Below are 24,370 nucleotides of genomic sequence, written 5' to 3'. Positions count from 1 at the left end.
GACCTGGGATCCAGAAAGAAAAACATTCCTCCTTCTCTAGGAACTTATGTAGCTGAGAGAGAGAGCTCAGCTCTCGTCTTGAAGGAGAAGAAGCTACACAGGGAGAAAGGCTACAGGCTCACAGTTGAAAGCAAACACAGACTAACCAGAGAGACAGGATTTCAGAGTTGGAAGGAATCACAGCTATTTCCTAATCAAACCTACTCTTGTGATAGACACAAAAACAGGGGAGTTGAATCTATTTAAAGGTTACACTTAGGCTAAGCTAATTCAATAACGTGAGCTTGCCCAATTATAACTGGCCTCATCCAAATATAGCTGTGCTCCCAAGATTCCGTCACCAGGCAGTGAAAGCCATATGCACGCAAAAGGAATGGATATATGCACTGCCTGAGCCGTGACGGACACTGGGAGCAGCGGATCATGGGAGAGAAAAATCACTGGAGTGCTCACAGATTCGGGGAGTACAGTTCTAGAGGCAGACACTCTCTATTTTTGATCCCCTGGAAAGTGAAAGTAGAAAGCTCCCCGGAGTAAGTGGGATGAAGAGCCACCCCAGGGAGCTCTCTGTTTGTGGGGTCTCATATTTATCATATTCTCAGACTGCTGTCTCTCACTTTGTACTAGTTTCCTGTGGTTGCCATAACAGACTACCAAAAACTTAAAAATAATAGAAACGTATTATTTGCTTCCAATAATAGAAACGTATTCTCCCACCATCACAGAGGCCAGAACTCTAAAATTCGTGTCACTAAGATGAAATCAAGGTGTCATCAAGGCCACACTTCTTGTTTGTGTGTGTGTGTGCGCGCGCACGCACGTGTGTGTGTTGGTGTGTGATCTCCCTCTGCCTCTCTCTTACAAGGACACATGTGATTGCATTTAATCACCTCCTCTCCAGAACCTTAACTTATTCTAAATAAGTGAACATTTTACAGGTTTCAGGGATTAGGGATATTCTTCAGTCTCCCAAGTCATGTTAACAAAAGTCCACCCTTAATATAAAAATATTTTCTGTTAATGTAAAATGTTAATGCAAAAATATTTTCAAATAAAGAAACTCACAGAAAGCCACACTGTGAGACTCTTCTCCATCCAATTCCTATTCCTCCTGTGCCCCTTTGTTACTTGCATAGGGACATTTCTTTATAAGGACTGGGTTTAAAATTTTCTCTAATGTTTAAAAAAACATTTTGGGGGAAGGTGGAGGGGCAGAGAGAGAGGGAGACAGAGGAGCCAAAGCAGGCTCTGCGCCAACGGCAGAGAGCCCGATGCAGAGCTTGAACTCATGAACCGTAAGATCATGACCTGAGCTGAAATCAAGAGTTGGACGCTTAAGTGACTGAGCCACGCAGGCACCCCAAGGAATAATTGTAAGTTGACGTAAGGAAGCAATAAATGTTAGGCAGTACAAACATTCAAAAATCTAATAAAATCATGTAGGTCTTCATTCCTGACTTCTTTCAGCAGCAGATTTAAAGCTCCTTCCTAAGATGGTTCTGGAGGTCCTCCAAAAGCCCTTCTACTTCAAAAAGTCACCATCACTAGGTCTCACATTCTTCAGCTTCTCTATACCACCACACTGAAAAGATCAAGTGAGATTATTTGCTCCCAGACAGAGTTTGTATATTGTTTGGATACTGTTTGGTTCACTCATTATCTCAAGAAATATTTCTTAACTGCCTGTCATGAGTCAGACACTGCATTAATCCTTGGAGATAGAGGAAAGGTGGGCTGATGTTCCCAGTAAGTGCAGACGTACCTGTGATGAATGCCATAACAAAGTCCACACCAGTGTCAGGGGAAGCTACAGCAACAGAGGGAGGTGTAGCAGAGAGAGCTCAGGCTCTTGAAACACAAAGAATGGGGTTCAAATCCCAACTTGCCACTTAGTGTCTTACTGTGTGACCTTAGGCAAATCACTTAAGCTCCTCGGGCCTTACTTTTCCTACCTGTAACAAGGGGACACAGACTACCCACTTTAAACAGCTATTGGGAGAACTAAGTAGTATAACATATACGAAGCTCCTGCAGTGTGGTAAGGAGCATCTGAGCCAGCCTGAAGGAATTGGGGAAGCTTGACAGAGAGGTAAGGCTTGGACTGAAACTTGACAGGCACGTAAAGGTTTGTCAAGTCGGTCCGGGCAAAAGCCAAAAGCTCAAGGTAACTGGAAAGAAGGTCATGAGGTGGGGCTAGAGAGGTGGGCAGTTGTCAGTTATAAGGTTAACAGGGAGCCTTTGGTGAACTTCTAACAGGGAAGTGACATGCTCTGATTTACACAAACATGTCAAGAATGGTTTGGGGTACACACAAAAACAAAAGTTAGGGAAATCCGTTACAATCTGTAACGATCCTGGCAAAAGCTCACAAAGGCTTGAAGTCAGACACTGACATGGAAGAGGACAAGACAAGAAGACAAGACATTTTGGAGTTAGAATTTTTTAGTGGGGGGGTTGTCTGTGACAGGTAATGGAGAATAAGAAGATCAGGATGTCTCTAAAATTCTCCAGTTACATCTGTATGATATCAAAACAACTATGATTCCTTCCTTCCTTCCATCCTTCCTTCCTTCCTTCCTTCTTCTTTCCCTTCTTCCTCCCCTCTTTCCCTCCATCTGTATCTCTCTCTGTTTTCTTTCTTTCTGATAAAAGCAAATGAAATCTTTTCTTTTGAACTGAAACAGAAATTCAAACTGGGACATAAATACAAAAGTATGTTGAACGTATTTTTCAGCTTTCAAGTGGTTGTTTTGACAGAACAAAGTCAGTATAAATGTATTTTTAAATCCTGTTAAGCTTTCTCCTTAAAAAATGTAAGGATTCTGGTGGAGTTCTAAAGTGAAAACATTCTTTTCACTAATGAGAAATGACAGAGTGCTGACAGGCCCCAGATGTCAAATATAAATGAAATTTTAGAGGGAGAATTTCAGGGTTCACCCCAGTGACCACCCCAGTAATCATGACTACTGTCTGTGGCCAGCTAATAAACTGTATCTGTAAAAGTTAGCTGCGACAGGGGTGCCTGGGTGGCTCAGTCAGTTACATTAAGCATCCAACTTCGGCTGGGGTCATGATCTCACAGTCTGTGAGTTCAAGCCCCGCGTTGGGCTCTGTGCTGACAGCTCAGAGCCTGGAGCCTGCTTCGGATTCTGTGTCTTATTCTCTCTCTGCCCCTCCTCCTACTTGTGCTCTGTCTCTCAAATAAATAAATAAATTTAAAAATTAAGAAAAAACTTTTTTAAAGTTAGCTGCAGCAACCAAATCGAGTTACTCAGAGTGGGTTACATTATCAGATATCTACTGGCTTATTTACTCCTGAAATAAATTGACTCCATCCCATCTGACAAGGATTATGGATTATTTTTATTCAACTTTTCCAATAATTTTACTTCTCTTGACCTGATTAACAATCATTCAATATTCAGTAAATGTGTAGTAGGTTACCATTAAATGTAACTGTATGAGAAGCCACAGAATTATAAAGAACACAATTTGGTGCTGAGACAGAGGGGAGATACAGCACACCCAGTACAAGGCAGACTGCCCTGGGACCACCTAACTGTTATAACAAGGTTCTCAGAGTACAGAGGAGAGTTACACTTCCCAGGGAAATAAGTGATGGCAGAGATGAAGGTAGAAAAAAATCTCAGGCAGAGAGAACCACATAAACAGAAAGACAGAAAGTGATCAGCTCCAGGCTTCTCCTTTATTCATACCCCGCCCCCCTCCCCCCACCCCACCAACCCGTCAGAGCATGCTTCTCTTCTCACTGAGGTTCCTTGGCCCATAACACCTCCTTCCCCTCCTTTCTCCTTCTGCTGGTCTCAATTCTAATATTACTTCCTCTAGGAAGCCCTCTCTGACCTTTTTAGGTAGAATTTAAAGCTTCCTTTTCGTAACTCACAAAAGCTCTCTGGGCACATTTTTAAATGCATATATCACACGTTATTTAAAAATGGCTACTGGGATTTAAGTCCCTTACTTTTACCCCTTGACATCCAAAGGACTTTAGGCAAGCTACTTAACTTTTCTGTGCTTTGATTGGCTTAGCGCCAAATCTACCAAGATCAATGTTCAATAAGTGCTGGCCACTGTTATTATGGCATATTTAGAACTCTTGTCTCCCACACTTGACTGTAAACCTCTGGTGGCTAGGGATTTATCTTATTCGTCTTTGTATCTCCAGACTCTAACATAGAACTTGGGAAATGCTGAATAAATTAAAATTTTCAGTGCCCAATGTCTGCTTCTGGGAGTGTTTCTGAGAAGATCTTCAGGAGAAAATACCCAGTATGCAAATGGTAATTCAGAATTAGTGCTTGGAAGAAAATCATTTACATTAATGTGACCATTTGAGCATTAGGTATACAATAGTGATGTCAAGAGGTGGAATGCAGGGACAGATGTGAATGATAACAAGGAAGCATTACAGTGAATAGATTCCTCCCAAATTACTCTTACAGGCCTCATAGTGACTTGGAACTTTTAAAATTCTTCAAATCATGTAGTATCACAAACTTCCCCCACACCACTCAGCGGCAAGTGGCTTAAAAGTACAGGGAAGAAAACAACTCATAATGTACTGCATTTAAATGGTTTTCTGAGGAAAACACTTGTAAGTATATAGGATCTTAATTAGTGTAAATTCAAATACCCTAATTTATTTTATTTAGGGACTAGGGAGAGGACTACCATTGTCTTAAAACCTTTCAACAATAATATGATTGATATTAACTTACTCATTAAAGCAAGCATTTGGCAAGAAATTTAAACTAAACATTGGTATAATTTTAAAAAATTTTGTTCTTATTAGTTCTGTGAGTAAATTGCTTAGGTATATTCTATATTCTTAATTAATACACAAAATGGATAATATTTGTGAGAAGGCCCCCTCTATTTCTGGATGGAAAAGGTACAGAAAAACCATGAACATGTCATCACTCATTCTGCTTGAGGGTTGCATGAACTGACTTCCTGCATCTAACTGGTTAAAAGGGGCAATATGATGGGGAGCCTGGGTGGCTTACCGTTTGTGAGTTTGAACCCTGTGTCGGGTTCTGTGCTGAAAGCTCAGAGCCTGGAGCCTGCTTTGGATTCTGTGTCTCTCTCTCTCTCTCTGCCACTCCCCCACTCACGCTCTGACTCTCTTTCTCTCTCTCTCTCTCTCCCCCGCCCTCAAAAATAAAACATTAAAAAATAAAAGGGGCAATATGCTGCAAACACAGATACAACAGAAAAGGACCCACTTCTATCTACCCTTTCTTATGTGCCAATTATTTTCTGGTTCACATTATGGGAAAACTTCCTAGACATTATACAGACTCTGGACATCACTTAGAACAATACCCAAATGACTGGGGTTGGCAAATACAAGAAGGAAAAAGAAAGGAGACAAGAAATTGAGCCCAGTAGGGGCACCTGGGTGGCTCAGTCGGTTAAGCATCCGACTTCGGCTCAGGTCACAATCTCACAGTTTGTGAGTTCGAGCCCCGCATCGGGCTCTGTGCTGACAGCTCAGAGCCTGGAGCCTGCTTCACATTCTGTGTCTCCCTCTCTCTCTGCCCCTTCCCTGCTCATGCTGTGTCTCTCTCTGTCTCAAAAAATAAAATAAACATTTTTTAAAAATTTAAAAAAAAGAAAAGAAATTGACACCAGTAAACTAAAGCCAATTGAAACTCTTTGGCAGCCTTTTCCCTCTCAGCTCTAACAAGCCTTGTTCTAAATTAAGCAAGGTAAACACCTAAGATGTCAACACTTTTATTTAAAGAATCTGAGAGAGATTCCATGGACCTCCTGAATTCAGATGGGAGAGTGGCTTAACACATACATCTTAACAATACCAGTTACTTTATTCTGGTTACTAAAAACCAATTAGAAGTGTTTCCCTATGTCTCATGCTAGAGGGTAACACAGATTGGTGTCTGGTGTCATGTTCCTGCAACATTCTCAGAGATGCACCTGTAATTGGGCTTGAGGAACAAGGCAGCCACTGGGAGGTGGAGCAGATCGTATTTGCTCTAATTTGTGGTAAATTCTCAGCCATCTGCAGCTTTCTGACCTCACACTGAATTAGGGTCTGGTCTCCCCTAATGAGTTGCATAAAGGTATCCATTCCATCATAAACTGTGTCTCTAGGACCTGGGAAGATGTATAGTATTGTAAGTGATGATGGACAAGTCTGTAATTGAAGTGTTTGAGGTTACGAGTTGGGTTCACAGGATCAGTTACTCTCACAGGGAGGTGCAGAGGGCAGGTGAGTCTCTCACAGGAGGGACATTCAAAGTTCTCAGAAGAAGAGGGAAGTTTTCAACCCTGAAGGAGGATATGAAGACAGATCAAAGATAGGTGATGTTAAGGCAGAGAAATGACCTTGACTTATCTTCCCACAGCTCATAGCCCAATGACAGAAACTGTATTCAGACAATGTATAGTACATAATAAAGTCAGTAGTTTAAAAAAACAAATAAAATAAATAAACAATAAAAATTAATAAAAAAAAAAACAAATTAAGTGGTACTACTTAGTTTCTTGAAGTCCCTGAGTTATCAACGACTCAAATACATAAAAATTGCTGACCTGTAAAACAATTTCTCAGGCAGCCAATACAGCTCATAACGAAAGCTATATAGGCCATGAAATACAATAATAAAAAGTAAATAAATAAATAAATAAATAAATAAATAAATAAATAAATAAAATTTAAAAAGGGGCGCCTGGGTGGCTCAGTTGGTTAACCATCCAACTTCGGCTCAGGTCATGATCTCATGATTTGTGAGTTCAAACCCTGCGTTGGGCTGTGTGCTGACAGCTCAGAGCCTGGAGCCTGCTTCAGGTTCTGTGTCTCTCTCTCTCTCTGCCCGTCCCCCACTCACACACACACACACACACACACACACACACTCTCTCTCTCTCTCTCTCTCTCTCTCTCTCTCTCTCTCTCTCAAAACTAAACATATAAAGAATTTATTAAAAAAATACAATAGTAAACTATCAGAAAGAGAACATAGTAATTACTATATCTTTCCACTTCCTGTGCACATTTAAGCTATGCTTTCTTTCGTCCATTTAGCTGTTTTCAGTTGAAAAGATGAGATGCATTTTGTAGGTTATAAAATACAAAAACACTTATCTTTGGAGCAAATCTGTAGCATAGCAGGAAGAACACAAATGAAATAGACTGAAGCCTTGAATTTCATCACCTATTTGAGGAAATCTTTGTATTTCATGGGTAGACTTCAATATTAGACATAAGAGCAGTAAAACAAAAACAAAAAAAAACAAAAACAAAAAACTAAGAGCTGCCATTTTTTTTAATTTTTTTTTAACGTTTATTTATCCTTGAGACAGAGAGAGACAGAGCATGAGCAGGGGAGGGGCAGAGAGAGAGGGAGACACAGAACACAGCCTGAAACAGGATCCAGGCTCTGAGCAGTCAGCACAGAGCCTGACGCGGGGCTTGAACTCACGGACCGCGAGATCATGACCTGAGCGGAAGTCGGACGCTTAACCGACCGAGCCACCCAGGCTCCCCAGGAGCTGCCATTTTTAAAAGAATCCCGTTTCTCCTGGATGCTGTACTGATACGCCTGACTGTCCACATTTAGAACCACGGTAATGACTGGTGGCAGCAGCATCTCACACTCAAACTCTGGAACTCTGTGCATCATGAAAACGGTCAGCCCCTGTGATTTGTCAAATCACATTTGAGAAAGGCACCTCTATGTGACTTGAAAATCAACGATGCTTCAGAAAAATCCTCAACCCAGAACAGGAAAAAGAAACATGCAATGATAAGAACATCAATGAGAATGAGCACTATGTGTTTTGTTTATTTTGGAGAGAAAGTGATACTTTTTCGTGTAATCTGTCTAGAAAAATGGTTCAGCTTTTTGGAAACCCCTTTAATAATATGTTGAAAGTCTGGGGTTCCAGAAAAATGTATATAGACATAAAACCCTGCCAATTCAAATTCCCTGACCCCCCAAGTCGAGACATTTTGATTTAGATGTCTGTAAGGAATCTTTCTGCAGCTAGCAAGACTGATATTCTCAGTTACAAAATTAGATCAGAATGAGTTCTGTGGGAAGCCTGTATTGGCCAACACATGGAAAAACAACGGGTTTTTCCTGAAAGAATAAAGGAAAAGAGGAGATTACATCTAAGCTTCATTAGTGTTTTGGTTCAGACATAAATTCAATTTTCAAAATGGTAGCTCTTTGAAATTAATATAGGCCCCAGATCAGTGCAACTTTAATCACCAAACCATCAATGCCATTTCTTAGGGAGAAATTTTCATTTTCTTAATAGCAGAAGAGAGGCTGGACTTGGGGCTTATTAATGAAGCTAGCAAAGGTTAATGATGAAGGACACACAAAAAAACAACCATATTGTTTAGAACTCGACCATGTATCTTACTGCTTGAATATCTGCAATTTGCTAAGGAAATGTAGTGCAGCAAGTCAGAACCAATAATTCAGCAACTGCAAATTACCATTCAAAAAATGACTTCCACAATATTTGCTCATATAGTTAGTGGGATATTATAGGAAATGATTAACTTAAGAAATCTCTATCAAGTACCAACTTATCTAGAGCACTACACTCGACACTGAAGGTCATATGAAAGAGAATAGTTCACTGTGGAAGAATATGCCCCAAAAGGAAAGAAGAAAGCTCAGGATTTGAAGCTTAACACAAAAATTGAGAAGAGTGGATAGGATGATCTTCTAAAAAGAAACATGAAAAAATCATGTGCTACATTTATCCCTGCCACCACAACACAGTTACCTCTATGCATACTGCCAATTGCTATCTTTATGCATGTGGCACATCAAGGAGTTACATCCAGAAGGTACCCAAATACCACAGGAATAAAGGAAGCTACTGCCCCGGGAAGGAAAGGGTGGGGAATTGTCACCACTCCTTGTTGAGGGTATTAAGGGTCCTATGAAGATAAGATTGGTCAGTCATACTTCTTGTCCATCTTTCTGGTGACTCATTCTGGAATATCATAGTCTACTGAAACATACAAATCCCCACTAGCCCATGATTCAGTCCTTGGATCCTCTTAGGAATGAGTCACATTGCTAGAAGACAAAAGGAGCATCATTTGTATCTAAGAAGTCACAGGCTAGAGACTAAGAGACCCAGGAGCACAAGTGTGGTTTTTATGCCTCTTCGCCTCAATGGTTAGTACTTTGGCAAAGTGAAAAGACTGGAGAAGTGAGAGATCTACTACGAAGAGATGATCGGTAAATGGGATGCCATGTTCTGTTTGATGCCTTTACTTGCCACAGTGATGGCCTTTGGGTAGGGCTGGAGGACATCTCATCAGGAGAGGGAAGAAAGTCTTCAAAATCATTAGGCAGTCTTTAACTTGAATATGGAAGGGGGGGGGGGAAGCAATGCTCATGTAAAACCATGAAACTAGTTGCCAGAAAGGTCTTCAGTCATGTCATGGGAAAAAGAATAATAGTTCAGAAGGAGCCATGAGACTCCTATAAGAAAACAATTGGGAAAACTTCCCAAAATGATACTCTCAAGGGTCTCATAGTTGTATGATACCAGTACACAGCATGGGAATTTGAGAATAAAATGGTAAATACCATCTCATATTAATTACTCGAAGTTGGTAGAATTCCAAAGAAATATCTGTAAGGAAGGGAGGTAAAGAAATATCACTTATTATTTGTGTGAAAACCCATGAACCTAGGTGGTAAAGGATGATGAAGACATTCAAATAAGGATTAAATTAGAGGAAAAGATATTGTTTTGTTGATAAAATTGGTATCAACAGACTATCAGTCCAAATGGATGATGTGTTCCTAATTTAGTTTACAATGCTGGCAAGAGGCACAAAACAGTTGTGATGGGAAACTTCAACTACCCAGACATTTGATTGGAGGCTCTAAACTAAAAGCAGAATGTCTGACAAGTTACTGCCTGGACTGGATAGCAACTTTATTTCTTTATAGACAGAGGAAGTAACCGGGGAACTGCTACTTGGATCTAATTATAAACAGCAAAGATATCAGCCAGTGAAGTGAAATAAAAGCATACCTTGTTTTACTGCACATCACTTTATTGTGGTTCACAGACATTGCACTTTTTACAAATTGAAAGTTTGTGGCAACCCTGCATTGAGCAAGTCTATCAGGACCATTTTTCTTTTCTCTTCTTTTCTTTTTTTAATATTTATTTATTTTTGAGAGAGAGTGTGAGCAGGTGAGGGGCGGGGGGGGGGGACGGGGGGGGACAGAGCATGGCAAGCAGGCTTCACACTGACCGCAGAGCCAGACGCGGGGCTTGAACTCACCCACCATGAGATCGTGACCTGCACCAAAATTAAGAGTTGCAAGTTCAACCAACTGAGCCACCCAGGCACCCCTCAGCACCAGTTTTCTAACAGTATTTGCTCACCATGTGTCTCTGTGTCACATTTTGGTTATTCTCCCAATATTTCAAACTTTTTTGTTATTATTATTTTGTTATGTGATCTTTTCAAAAAATTATTTTTTAATGTTTATTTTTGAGAGAGAGAGAGACAGAGACAGAGCACGAATGGGGGAGGGGCAAAGAGAAGGGGAGACACAGAATCCGAAGCAGGTGCCAGGCTCTGAGCTGTCAGCACAGAGCCCAGTGCGGGGCTCAAACTCACATGCTGTGAGATCATGACCTGAGCCGAAGTCAGACACTTAACTGACTGAGCCACTCAGGCACCCCTGTTATGGTTTTCTTTGATGTTGCTATTGTAATTGTTCTGCGGCATCATGAACCATGCCCATATAAGTTGGGCAACTTGATTGATAAATGTTGTATGTGTTCTGACTGCCCCACTGATGGTCATTCCTCCATCTTTCTTCTTCTTGGGCCTCCCTATTCCCTAAGACACAACAATATTGAAATAGGCCAATTAATAACCCAATAATGGCCTCTAAGCATTCAAGTGAAAGGAAGTGTCATATGTCTCTCACTTGAAATCAAAAGCTACAAATAAGCTTAGTCAAAAAGCTGAGACAGGCTGAAAGCTAGGCCTCTTGCACCAAACAGTTAGCCAAGTTGTGAATTCAAAGGAAAGTCTTTGAAGGTAATTAGAAATGCTACCTCAGTCAACACACATATTTTAAGAAAGCAAAACAACCCAAATGCTGATACGGAGAAAGTTTTAACAGTCTGGACAGAAGATCAAACAGCCATAGCATTCCCTTAAGCCAAATTCCAGTCCAGAGACACATTCTGTTTTCACTTCTATGAATACAGAGAGGTGAGGAAGCTGCAAAAGAAAAGTTTGAAGCTAGCAGAGATCGGTTCATGAGGTTTAAGGAAAGAAGCTGTCTCTGTAACACAAAAGTCCAAGAAAAAGCAGCAAGTGCTGATGTAAAAGCTGCAGCAAGTTATCCAGAAGATCAAGCTAAGATAATTCATGAAGGTGGCTACGCTAAACAACAGATTTTCAATGTAGACAAGACAGACTTATATTGGAAGAAGATACCACCTAGGACTTTCATAGGTAGAGAGGAGAAGTCAATGTCTAGCTTTGAAGATTCAAAGGGAAGGCTGACTCTCTTGTTAGAGGCCAGTACAGGTGGTGACTTTAAATTGAAGCCAGTGCTCATTTACCATTCCAAAAATCCTAGTGCCCTTAAGAATTATGCTAAATCTACTCCGTCCATGCTCTAGAAATGGAACATCAAAGCCTGGATGACAGCACATCTGTGCACACAGGGTTTACTGAATATTTTAAGCCCACTGTTGAGACCTACTGCTGAAAGAAAGAAAGAAAGAAAGAAAGAAAGAAAGAAAGAAAGAAAGAAAGAAAGAAAAGAAAAGATTCCTCTCAAAGTATCACTGCTCCTTGACAATGCACCTGGCCACCCAAGAGCTCTGGCGGAGATACACAAGATTAATGTTGTTTTCATGCCTGCTAACATAACATCTGTTCTACAGCCCATGGACCAAGGAGTAATTTCAACTTTCAAGTCATATTCTTTAAGAAATACATTTTGTAAGACTTTAGTTGCCACAGATACTGGTTCATCTGATGAATCTGGGCAAAGTAAGCTGAAAACTTTTGGGAAAAGGATTCATCATTAAGATGCCATTAAGAACACTCATGATTCATGTGAAAAGGTCAAAATATCAACACGAACAGGAGTTCAGAAGAAGTTGATTCCAATTTTCATGGGATTTTGAGGGGCTCAAGATCAGTGGAGGCAGTAACTGCAGATGTTATGGAAATAGCAAGAGAACTAGTCTTGGAAGTGGAGCTTGAAGATGACGTTGAATTGCTGCAGCCTCACGATAAAAATTTAACAAATGAGGAGATGCTTGCTTCTCATGGATGAGCAAAGAAAGTGATTTCTTGAAACGGAATCTACTCCTGGTGAAGATGCTGTGAACGATGTTGAAATGACAACAAGGGGTTTAAAATATTACCTAAACTCAGTCAATAAACAGTGGCAAGGTTGAAGAGAATCAATTATAATTTTGAAAGAAACTCTACCCTGGGTAAAATGCTATCAAATAGCACCACATGCTACAGAGAAATCATTCATGAAAGGAAGATTCCATCAATGTGACAAACTTCACTGATGTCTTAAGAAATTGTCACAGCCATCCCAACTTTCAGCAACCACCACCCTGATCAGTCAGCAGCCAGAGCATTGAGGCAAGACCCTCCACCAGCAAGAGGATTATGACTCACTGAAACCTCAGATGATAGTTAGCATTTGTTAGCAATAAAGGATTTTTAAGTTAAGGTATGTATGTTGTTGTGGTTTTTTTTGACATATGCGATTTATAGACTACAGTATAACATAAACATAACTTTTATATGTACCAGGAAGCCAAAAAATTCAATTGACTTGCTTTTTAGCGATATTCGCTTTATTGCAGTGGTCTGGAACTTTACATTATCTCTGAGGTTTGCCTTTAATGAAACTTGGGTGGAAATGATGTCACTATATGTCACATATGACAGAGCCCTCTTAACGGTCCACCACTTATGCAAGGCTGTCACAAGTTTTGTAAAACACACTTGCTGATGCATAGGGACCCAAGGCTCAAGTTCAACAGATTACACTCTAGTACCTCTGCTTTGCCTGCCACGTTGTGTGCTTATCGAGTGCCTGCTGCGTTTCCTTCCAAAGCTATCCATGCCAATCGTACTGGATATTGTGGATAAAGAATTTAAGTTAAATACTGTACAAACTGACTAATTATTAGTGCAAAAAGAAAAGAATTGTTAACTATGCTAAATGTTTTAGAGAATTTTGATAAAAAATTCTAACAAGAAGTGTTAAATTAGGTGTAGGTAATTCAACACAAAAAAATAGAAATATAGATTCAAGGTGTATGTGTCGTTTTATGATTTGCCACTTTAGCTGTCTTATTATTAATTGTCCAACTCCATTCCAACAGCAGCAGACAAAAGGCTTCTATCATGGCATTTTTGACAGTCAGGTAGGGGGTAGCTGAAAATGATGATAAAACCTAGGCTTCAGGAAGGCAGACTTCAAAAAGGTCAGCAGAGGGGCAGCCAGCTGGCTCAGGATGTAAAGCAGGCAACTCTGGATCTCAGGGTCGTGAGTTCAAGCCCTATGTTGAGCACAGAGCTTACTTTTAAAAAAGAGGCAGAGGGGAGGGGTGCGATGGAAGGGTGCCTGGGTGGCTCAGTTGGATACATGTCCGACTTCAGCCCAGGTCATGATCTCACAGTTCATGGGTTTGAGCCCCGCATCGGGCTCCGTGCTGACAGCTCAGAGCCTGGAGCCTGCTTCGGATGCTGTGTCTGCCTCTCTCTCTGACCTTCCCCCACTCACACTCTCTTTGTGTCTCTCTCTCAAAAATAAATAAACATTAAAAATTTAAAAGTAAATAAATAGATAAAATTTTTAAAAGGTAGGGGATGAGCAGAAACAGAGCCATGACTGGAGCAAGAGACTCTGAAGAGGGTTGAGTGGCACCCATCTGTCCACATCGTCTGTAATTCTATCCATACAATCTTAGGTTGGGATTCCACCAAGGGAGAAATGATGGGGGCTCCTACATCGTTCTCCGGGGCCTCTGACTTCAACAGACTAGAATAAAAATTAGAAAGAAGGGCTCCCCAAGAACAAAGGTAAGAAAGTGCTGGGGCTCTCTGAAAATAGTGACATATAAATTGGGACTTACAATTTATAAGAACAACAAAAATGTTCATTTAGCCACGTTAGGAACCAAAGGGATGCCAGGAAGAGATAAGTGAGAGGGTTGGCACCATGACATAATGTTGCTGAACTAACAAAGAGAAAGAAGAACTACACCACTATTATTTTTGTCCTGTCTACTCTTCCAAGAAGAATGATTTCTGGACTTAAAATAGTAGACCAAATATGGTCGCAGCAAACGAAAGCCCAAGATTGGTAAAGAGATTTAAAGTGAGTAGCGGGAGGCTGTAAAAGAACCACAATCCGGTGCACTGAGAAAACGCATAAATAAGAGCGCTCAGCTTTGCTGAACAATGGAGGTGCTGGCAGAGTTGAATGAACACATGTAAATCTGATGCTCAAAAAAAGAAAGGAGGAGGAATGGATGCAGATTTCACAATCCACAGGCCTTTGAGCTTCATTTTTATACCAGGAAAGATTATAGAACTGATATCAATGGGATGGTTTGAAATTTTGAAGAAAGTCGTAAATAGTATTTTTCAAACTAAAAGCAACTATCAAATTTATTAGGGAAACAATAGAGGCATTTCTTTTAAAAAGCAGGATCATAATCAGAATGGCTACTACTGGGGACGGGGAAGACACAAATTCTCCCCTCTTCATATTTTCATGAAAGGAAATCTGGCACCACAGAAAGAAGAAATTGCCCACAGAGGAGTTTTAGAGTTGAAGACAAAGAAATGCATTGTTTCTCCTGACTCGATTTCTGTTGAAGTAACCGATGTGCAGTCAAAGCCTCTGAGATATTTGTAAAAGTGTGGCAGCTCTTGGAACTGAATGAGGTTAAGAAGTTTAAATAGACAAAATGCATTTGTGATAGAAAAATGATGCTATGAAGGTAAGGTGCCAGTAGCAGATACAGAAGGACAAATATTGTATGATTCCACTTACAAGAGGGACCTAGAATAGGCAACTTTATAGACAGAAAGTAAAATGGAGGTTATTTAATGGGTACAAAGTTTTGGTTGGGAATGATGAAAAGTTTGGGGTACAGATAGTGGTGACACCTACACAACATTGTGAATGCATTTAATGGCATTGAACTGTACATTTACAAATGGCTAAAAAGATAAATATTATGCTATGTATATTTTACCATAATAAAAAAATTAAAAAGGCTCTGACCAGAGAGACCTGGGTTTGAATCCCAGATTCGTATGGATTGAGTTCTCTTCTTATACACACCTGGGGGCCTGGGTGCTGACCAAGGACCAGAGACCTGGGAGGGTTGGCTGAGTCTGGGCAAGAAGTTGTGGCAGAGGGCCTGGTCCAGGAGCTAAGTGTGAGCCAAGAGGCAGGCATAGAAGCTGGGAAGAATTCAGTTCTGGCACAGTTCACTAAGAAAGTAACAGTCCATATATGGATAGACTGGGTTTAGGAGATAATGAGCTTTATGTCACTAGAGATATTGAAAACTGCTCACCGGCTTATAAGAACATTCAAGCATAAGACGACCTTTAAATTCCCTTCCAAAGGGGTAAGCAGATGACGTTTATTCCTTTATCACACCCTCCTTACACTAGGAGACATATACAGTAGTGCCCCCAAATAGTGGTGAAGTAGAAAAATAATGGGGGTGGAAAAAGAACTCTCAGATTATTTGGTTATTCAACCCACTCCTGGACAAGCAGAATCAAGATATTCAAGAACATGTGGCAAGAAGAAAGGATCCCTAGAAATAAAAATTGTCAAACACAATAGTCACTATTAAATATGCTTATGGAATTTTTTTCAAGAGATCCTTAAAGTATATTTGGTACTTAAAATGGGCTAATTCAGATATATTTCTTTCTGAAAGAGGTGTAGATTCAATGAACTCCAGTTCAAAGCAATTATTTATTCATTCATTCGATGAACAAGTATTGAGGGCAGATATCATGGAATCCAAAGGTGGCAGGAAAACCCGGAAGAGAAAACTGCTGCTACGGTGAACTCAGATTAGTTACTGTGTGCTCCAGGAGGTTCAGAAACTCAGTGAGACTGAAACACTGCACGTCCACTATGCCTTTCGGTTTAAAGCTATTAACTGTTCAAGTTGTTCACACTCTTTGACACCTAAGAAGAATTTCTAAGAAAATAATCAGACAGGCACATAAATATTTATGTGTTAGAATGCTCACTAAAATATTTTTTATAATAAATAACTTGAAAATGACCTACAAGCTCAATAAGAGGAGGATGGTCAAGTAAATTGTAGGATATACGGAACATAGCATCCTCCATAGCCAATGAAACTTATGCTTTAGAAGAAAGAATATTTAGTGGTAAAGGTATTGTTTGTGATATAATACAGAGAGCAGCAAAGTTCTCAGTTTCTAATCTGGAAACTGAGGATGATAGTATTTATAGAAAATTATGTAGAGCTGTGTTTGGGTCCCTGCTCTGCGGCAGACCAGCTGTAAATAAGGTTCTTGCACTACGAAGCAGACAGCAAACATCACCATCACTACTGCTCTCAACACTATTGAATGGAAGCCAAGAAAGAAGCCATAAAGAGATCATTCAGTGGACTGTTTATTTAAAACAATTCAATCAAAGTAATGATTTTTTATCCACTTTATCTTCAAAATAGGTTTTTTAAAATCAAGAGTTATAAAGGTAAGGACCCCACTCACCCCAACTCAAGTGACTGTATTAGCCCGATTCACTAGTGCAGAGGAGTCTTTGTTAATGTAAATTGATGGTTTTATGTTGATCACCTGCTAGCTGGACGCTAAACAAGGAATCTGAGCATGTTGGTGGCAAGGTAAGCAATTTTTTTTTTTTTTTTTTGCAGGCCATCCAGGATTGTTTAGCCTAGTGAGATGAAATTTGCAAACGGTAACTGAATAATGAGGAAGAGCTAACGTAATTTATTCCCCACTGTAATTTATTCCACATTCTTAAGCAGGCAGGCCCTGGACACACTGCCTTTTTGCTCCGTCATTCTCCTGCTATGTGATAGGGGCCATTAAACTAGGTAAGAAGATGAATTGCTAGAGATGATTATGCATGCCTTCAGCAGCCCATGAAATGTACCTGAGAACAATAAAGATTTCTGATGACCTGTCAGGGAGATGCTTATGCAAATGAGAACATCATGATTATACTTCTGCCTGTTCATCTAAAGGCTATCATGATATATAGATAGAAAAACTTCCCTTGCTCAGTAGCATCACAAATAAGAAGCTAGTTTCAGATTAGGATATGCTAGAAATGAAAATTCATGGCCAAGTGCCTAATTCGGCTATAAAAGAAGACAATAATGGACACAGGATCAGCATCCAAGTTTATTTCCTTTGGAAACAATAATTTCATCAGATGACACTTCTTACTGCTCTTCTGAAATTATAGTATTTGGCACTAAAAATTATTTGCAATCCTCAGAAGTAAAATATGTTGTAAATATATGTCATCAGCATCTTTCTGCTCTTAATAAATGATACTTCTTTTTTTAATTTTTTTTAATGTTTACTTATTTTTGAGAGAGAGAGAGACAGAGACAGAGTGTGAGCAGGGGAGGGGCAGAGAGAGAGGGAGACACAGAATCCGAAGCAGCTCGAACCCACGAGCCATGAGATCATGACCTCAGTTGAAGCTGGACGCTCAACCGACTGAGCCACTCAGGCGCCCCAACAAGTGACACTTCTGACCTGAATTCAACAACTTTTAAGGTGTCCATGAAAATTAAGACAAAAAGGGGTAACTGAGGTGAAGCCCAAAGCAAACTCCTTTTGAGAGCAGCCTCCTCTTCTTGTGGCTCTACAGTGACATGATAACAGCAGGGCTCTGGCTCCAGGGATAACTCCATCCACTAAATGTTAGTAATTTGACCTAAGCACAGATTTACTCTTCCTGAGCCTCAGTCTTGCTGTCTGCAAAATGAGCACGATAATAGTACCTATCTCAAGAATTACTGTGTGGATTTAAATGAGGTAACATATACAATTCTTAAGTGCCTGGCAGGTAATTAAAGGCCTCATTTAACAAATAGCAGTTATGATTATGATTATGAATCCATCTGCCTATTTCATATCTCCACTTGAATCTCAAACTTAGCATGTCCAAGATGAACTCTTCATTGTCACCCTCCCATGTGTTCCCCCAGTCTTCCCTGTTGCAAATAGTGGCAATTCCATTCTTTCTGTTGCTCAGGTCAGAAATCCTGGAGTCATCCTTCAAGCCACTTTTCTCCTCCTATCCCACAGCAAATCCTGTCAGCTCTGCCATTCAAAATGTATTTGTAACCCAAACACTTCTCACTACCTCCAGACCTCTAGCCCTAGCCACCCCTGACCTGGATTATATAGCTCTAACTTCTCAACTGGCTTCCTGCTCCCTCCCTTGTTCCTCTTGCAGTCTGTCTACACAGCAGTCAGAGAAATAAGATTATGTCACTCCTCTGCTCAAAACTCCCCATGGTGTCTCTTCTCACTCAGAGTAAAAGCCCAGGTCCTTACGGTGGCCTATAAATCCCTCCGTGATGTGACCCCTCTTATCTCCCTGCCCCTCCTCTTCTCATAATATCCATTACTCACTCCTCTCTAACCACACTGGCTTTCTGCTGTTCCTAAGACAAGGCAAGCTCCTTTCCAAATTCAGAGGCTTTGGATTTGCTATTTCCTCTGCCTGGGAGGTACTTCCCCTAAGTACTCCTATCTGGGACTTCATTCAAAAGGTAGAGAGGGCTTAGGGGCACCTGGATGGCTCAGTCTCTTGAGCGTCTGACTTTGGCTCAGGTCATGATCTCATGGTTCTCGTGTGTTCGAGCCCCACATGGGGCTTGCTGCTTGTCAGTGCAAAGCCCACTTTGGATCCTCGGTCTCCTCTCTCTTTGCCCGTTCCCCACCCCACCTCACCCCCGCCCCCCACCGGCTCACGTGTGCTCTCTCAAAAATAAATCAAACACTAAAAAAAAAAAAGTTAGAAAGGACTTCCCTCACCCACATCTGAAGCTGAAGCCCTCATCACTCTCTTTCCACTTCCATGCCCTTATGTTTCTTCATAATATTCATTACCACATCCTATCTCACTATTTACTTACTATTTACTGTATTCCCCCCGACCCGACCTCCATGATGAAGTCTCTGGAGAGCAGTTTAGTCTGTTTTATCTCAGTTCATAGAACAGGGAGTATCCTCTTTGATGACTAGAAAGAAAAACATGCAACGAATGCCTCGCTATAAGAAGTGGATGTATTCCATGAGGTTTTATAAATCTATCCTAAGTAGGATTCTCTGGAGAGACTTCATCAATTAAATGACTTGTTTCACTAATGAGAAGACTGAGGCCTAACCACAAGCCCAAAGTCACATGGTAAGTGTTAGAATCAGGACTCAAATAAGTTCTGCACCATTTCAAATCCTTGTGCCTAAAGTCCCTGCTTTCTATTGAGTTTGGAGCATGCGGTAGGCTCCATACCATAAATTTTAAAAACTGGATAGAAGTTCAGTTCTGGTTCCAACTGGTTGACTGAGGATAGTTTTTTTTACTTAAAAAATTTTTTTGAATGTTTATTTTTAAAAAAGAGAGTTGGGGGAGGGGCAGAGAGCGAGAGTGAGACACAGAATCCGAAGCAGGCGTCAGGCTCTGAGCTGTCAGCACAAAGTCTGACGCAGGGCTTGAACTCACAAATGGCAAGATCATGACTTGAGCTGAAGTCGGACGCTTAACTGAGCCACCCAGGAGCTCTGACTAAAAATCCAGACAGAAGAGATTTTATTTGATGTTCAGTTTACTTAAAATGTTTTACTTTGATTTTAGAATGAATAAGGTATACAATTGTAAATGCTAAAACACCTAACCATTGTGAGAAGACTTGTTCCTATCTCAGTTTTCAGTACTTTACAAAAATTAGCAAAATGAACCCTTACGACCTGGGGTGGTACCCTTATCCATTTTACAGTGGAAGAAACCAAGTTTCAGATGACTGGCAAAAGGCTGCACAGTTAGCAAGTGACGGGGCTTCTTGTGTTGACTGCCTGCAGGGCTAATGTTCTACTGAGTCAAGAAAACTGCACAGTTAGCATTTCATAATGTTTTGTAAAGATTTATCTGCTCTGTACGTTCGTTTTGTCTGCTTTTCTGAAAATGGAACACATGCATATTATATAAAAATATCATTTTGAAAGTTTTTATCACAAACCTTAATCAGTCTTATACTCATTTGCAAAAGACATCATATGTATATATTTGTCCTTTTAACGAACAATGGAAGGTTAAAAAAAATCTCTGGAGAACTGCGGAGCTTGGCTATTAACACATCCCAGGGCATCACATATTTTCGTAAAAACCATATGGAGACGAGCAAGGGTTTGTGCTCCCTCTCTCAGACATCCACTGATGTCAACAGCTGTGGTGATCCTAAACAAAGCAAAGTAGTTGGTTACGGTATGCCTCAAGAGTTTCTCATGAAAGTGCCAAATAATGATATTAACGAGAAGAAATGTCAAAACATGAAACACGTTGGTAAGAAGATCACCAAAGTTACCATGGATCAGGATGCAGTCCTATGGCTCCTCTTGGAACTTAGAATTCTAGAGACCACTGGAAATGTAGGGAAATGCAAGTGCAAAGAAACATGGGACATCCCAGAGTGTAGGTGGCATATCATCTTTACCAGAGACTGCTGAGTAAGGTAACTACATTATTTCAATTTCAGCAAATTATATGATTCAAGAAGCACCTGTATTATTTACAATTCCTAAGAGGAATTGGCAATACGTTATTTAAGGCAAGCATTTTTTTTTTAATTCTAAACTCATCTTAAATATTATTTAAAGACACAATGGCCCAAATGTGATCACATGAAAAGTGGTGCATTACAGGGGGAGAATGAGTTGGAGGGAGAAAAACCTGTGGAAAGGAATATTCAAGAACAAAAAGGTCTGTAAATATTCCAGACATCCTCATAAAGTTGTCCGTAGGGTCCATTATAGCAGCAAAGAAGAGAAAATGGAAGAAAAGAAAAGGAAGTCCATCATTTTTTTCTTTTTAATTGCTATCCACTCTGCCATCGCCTGGCAGGAAGAAAGGGGTGGTCGTATTAAGAATACTAAGTTTCCACAAGTTTCCATCCCTTTAAGACAAAATCCCGAGGACATAAGAATTAACACTTCTTTATGAGCTTAAACTATTCAACAGAGGGAAATGTGGAGACCAGAAACAAAGAGAATGACCTCAGGGCTTCTTTTTTCTGGGATCCCGAAGGAGTCAATTTCCGGCCAGTGTGTCTGCTCACCTGTGCCTGCAATTCTTCAGTAGCAAGGGAGAGCTACACTTAAGTTTTAAACCTAAGGCTGAATAATACATCAGATGAAGAAAAGACTTGCCATTGTTAGCGTTTTTTTGTTTTGGTTTTGGTTTTGGTATAACTCTGAATTAGAGCATCTTCTGGTTTAGACTGAAAACTTCAAGCTCGGAGATTTTTGATTTGGTTTGGTTTGGTTGGAATACCATAGCTTATGAAGAGAGCTCTGTGCCAGGAACGTGGAGATCTGTGTTCCCATCCTTTATCTGCCGTTACTAGCCTTGCAGGCAGGAGCCACTCACTAGGTCTCTCTGATTACAATAAAGGGGTTGGATTAGATAGCTACCCGAAGGTCCTTTGCAGCTCTGTGAATCTTCTATGAATTTTTATTCAAAAGCAGGAGTCTGTAAGAAATATCACGTGAGCCACAGATGTGAGCCTCATATGATTTTTTTTAATGTTTTGTTTATTTTTGAGAGACACAGAGAGAGACAGAGCGTGAGCGGGGGAGGGGTAGAGGGAGGGGCAGAATCTGAAGCAGGCTCCAAACTCTCAGCTGTCAGCACAGAGCCAGACACAGGGGTCAAACCATCAGATAATGACCCCAGTGGAAGTCAGACACAACCCACTGAGCCACCCAGGCGCCCTGAGCTTCATGTAATTTTAACTTTTCTAGTAGCACATTAAAAAATTTGTAAAGAGATTACACTGATTTTAAATTATCTTATTTACATTTAATGTATTTATATATTTATTTCGCCATTAAGACCTAAATATTATCACTTCAGTATACAATTGTCATTAAATAACATTGATGAGATATTTTGCATTCTTTTCTTTGCAGACTTCTTTGCATTCTTTTCTTTGAAGACTACTAAGTCTTCAAAACTCAATGTGTATTTTATGCTTGCATCGCATCTTAGTTTGGATGAGCCACATTTCAAGCGCGCAATAGTCAAGTTTAGAAGGCTTGAACTTTTCTTACCTAAAAATTAACATACAGCCTGCCTTTCAAGTGGGACTACATTTAAAGTAGAAAAGCTATTCATTAAGATGTAAGGGTGATGTTGAGGGGATGTAAGGGAAGAGGTGATCATAAAAGGGGTATGACTTCTGATAGAAATTGCCAAATGAAGAGATACAGAAGGAAGCTGTGTCATGTGGAAGGTTGGAAAGTTGGACAGAGATGATGTGTGCACCTCCAGGCTTGGACGATAAAACGTTTGCCCCTAGTCTGCCACTGACCCTCTTATCTGCAGACATAAGCAGAGTATCTAATTAAGGTCTTTGTCCCCACCCCCAAAAATAATGGAGCCCCATCAGGGGTTCCTAATCTGGGGTCTGTGAACCTTTATGGAATCTGCAGATGGAATTCAGGGGTCCAAAAGTTGAATGGGGGGCTATAACATCTTTATTTTTATTAAACTTCCAACTCAAATTCAGCATTTCCTTCAATTATGAATGGAGACAACAGACCAGTAGAATTTACCGGTACTTGTGACATTTTTTTCCTGTTTTACTTCCATTACAGATTTCTTAAAAAATTTTTTTTAATTCCAGTTAGGTAATGAAAGACCCCTTCCCCTTGTTTTGACCCCCTGTCATAATATGCTTAGCAATAGTAACGCCATTTGCAAGACAGCACCAAGAAGTTCAGGGGTCTTATCCTAAGTCCACCGTTTAGCTGCCAAACAGGATATCTGTGGTCAGCCACCCGGCCCTAAGATAGCCACCTGGCCCTAAGATGGGAATGGAAAGTACTGACTCCACCCGATAGACCCTAGAGATGAGCCTAGTCAGCCACCCATGTTTTTCCCCCTCATTCTGGGAAATCGCCCTCAGAAAAGAAAAGAAAAACCAGCCTCATTTAACTGGACCAATAAGACCCCGTAACTATGCTTCTCGCTTCTGTAACCGCGCTTCTGCCACTCCAACCCTATAAAAAGTCTCCCCAGCCCAACAAGAGGCGCGCAAGTCTTTGCTGAGACTTGACCGCCCCGGGTACCCGTGTACGAATAAACCTCTTGCTGTTTGCATCTGACTCGTGGTCTCGGTGCTCCGTGGGCACGGGGTCTCATCGCCGAGGAAGACCTAGTTCGGGGGTCTTTCAGTAACATCACAGCATAATATCAGTTTCAGGTGTACAATATAGTAATCAAGACTTCCATACATCACCCTGTGCTCATCACAAGTGCACTGATCAATTCCCATCACCTGTTTCACACATCCCCCCACCCCACCCCTCTGGTAACTTGTGACTTTATCATCCATAGATATCACAGATGTTTTCACAGCACATTTTATTAGCTGCCCATCTTAAGATAGCACTTCATCAAAGTAACAGCAGTTATTAGACCCACCATGAGACTTTGCCACTGAATGTGTTAGTAAAGAAGCACATGTTTATTATATCACCGATTTTTAATATATTTTGATATCTGCATTTCTTTTATTTTTAAAATTTATTTGAGAGAGAGAGACAGAGAAGGAGCATGAGTGGAGAAGAGGGAGAGAGAGAGAGAGAGAGAGAGAGAGAGAGAGAGACAGAGAGAGAATCCCAAGCAGGCTCCACACCAGCAGTTTAGAGCCCGATGTGGGGATTGAACCCATGAACCATGAGATCATGACCTGAGCTGAAGTTGGACACTTAACCGACTGAGCCACCCAGGCACCCCGATATCTGCATTTCAAAAAAATTGGTTTCTTTTGTAATTCTGTGTATTTTTGTTTTCACTTAAAAAATGCCACTCTGAGAAGGGATCCATAGATTTCATCAGACTGCTAAAGGGGTCCGTGCCACAATGCCCTAGATGGAAAGAGTATGGGTTCCTGAATGACCCACTCCCCTTCTCTATCCCACATGGAATCACATTGGATTGTGTAATGACTGGAATATACATTGTTATCACGTCGAGCCATGGAGATTGGGGGTGGG

The 24,370-nt window shown here is 40.6% G+C and overlaps 1 protein-coding gene across 1 annotated transcript in view; it reads right to left on the bottom strand.

The window, feature by feature from the left end:
• Nucleotides 1–24,370, bottom strand: part of NIBAN1 (niban apoptosis regulator 1) — a 152,724-nt gene that overhangs the window by 111,880 nt on the left and 16,474 nt on the right. The window lies entirely within an intron of this gene.

This window comes from Felis catus, chromosome F1 (genome assembly GCF_018350175.1).
Source record: "Felis catus isolate Fca126 chromosome F1, F.catus_Fca126_mat1.0, whole genome shotgun sequence".
Classification (NCBI taxonomy): domain Eukaryota; kingdom Metazoa; phylum Chordata; class Mammalia; order Carnivora; family Felidae; genus Felis; species Felis catus.
The sequence above is the reverse complement of the archived record's forward strand: the minus strand, read 5'-3'. Positions and strand labels throughout refer to the sequence as shown.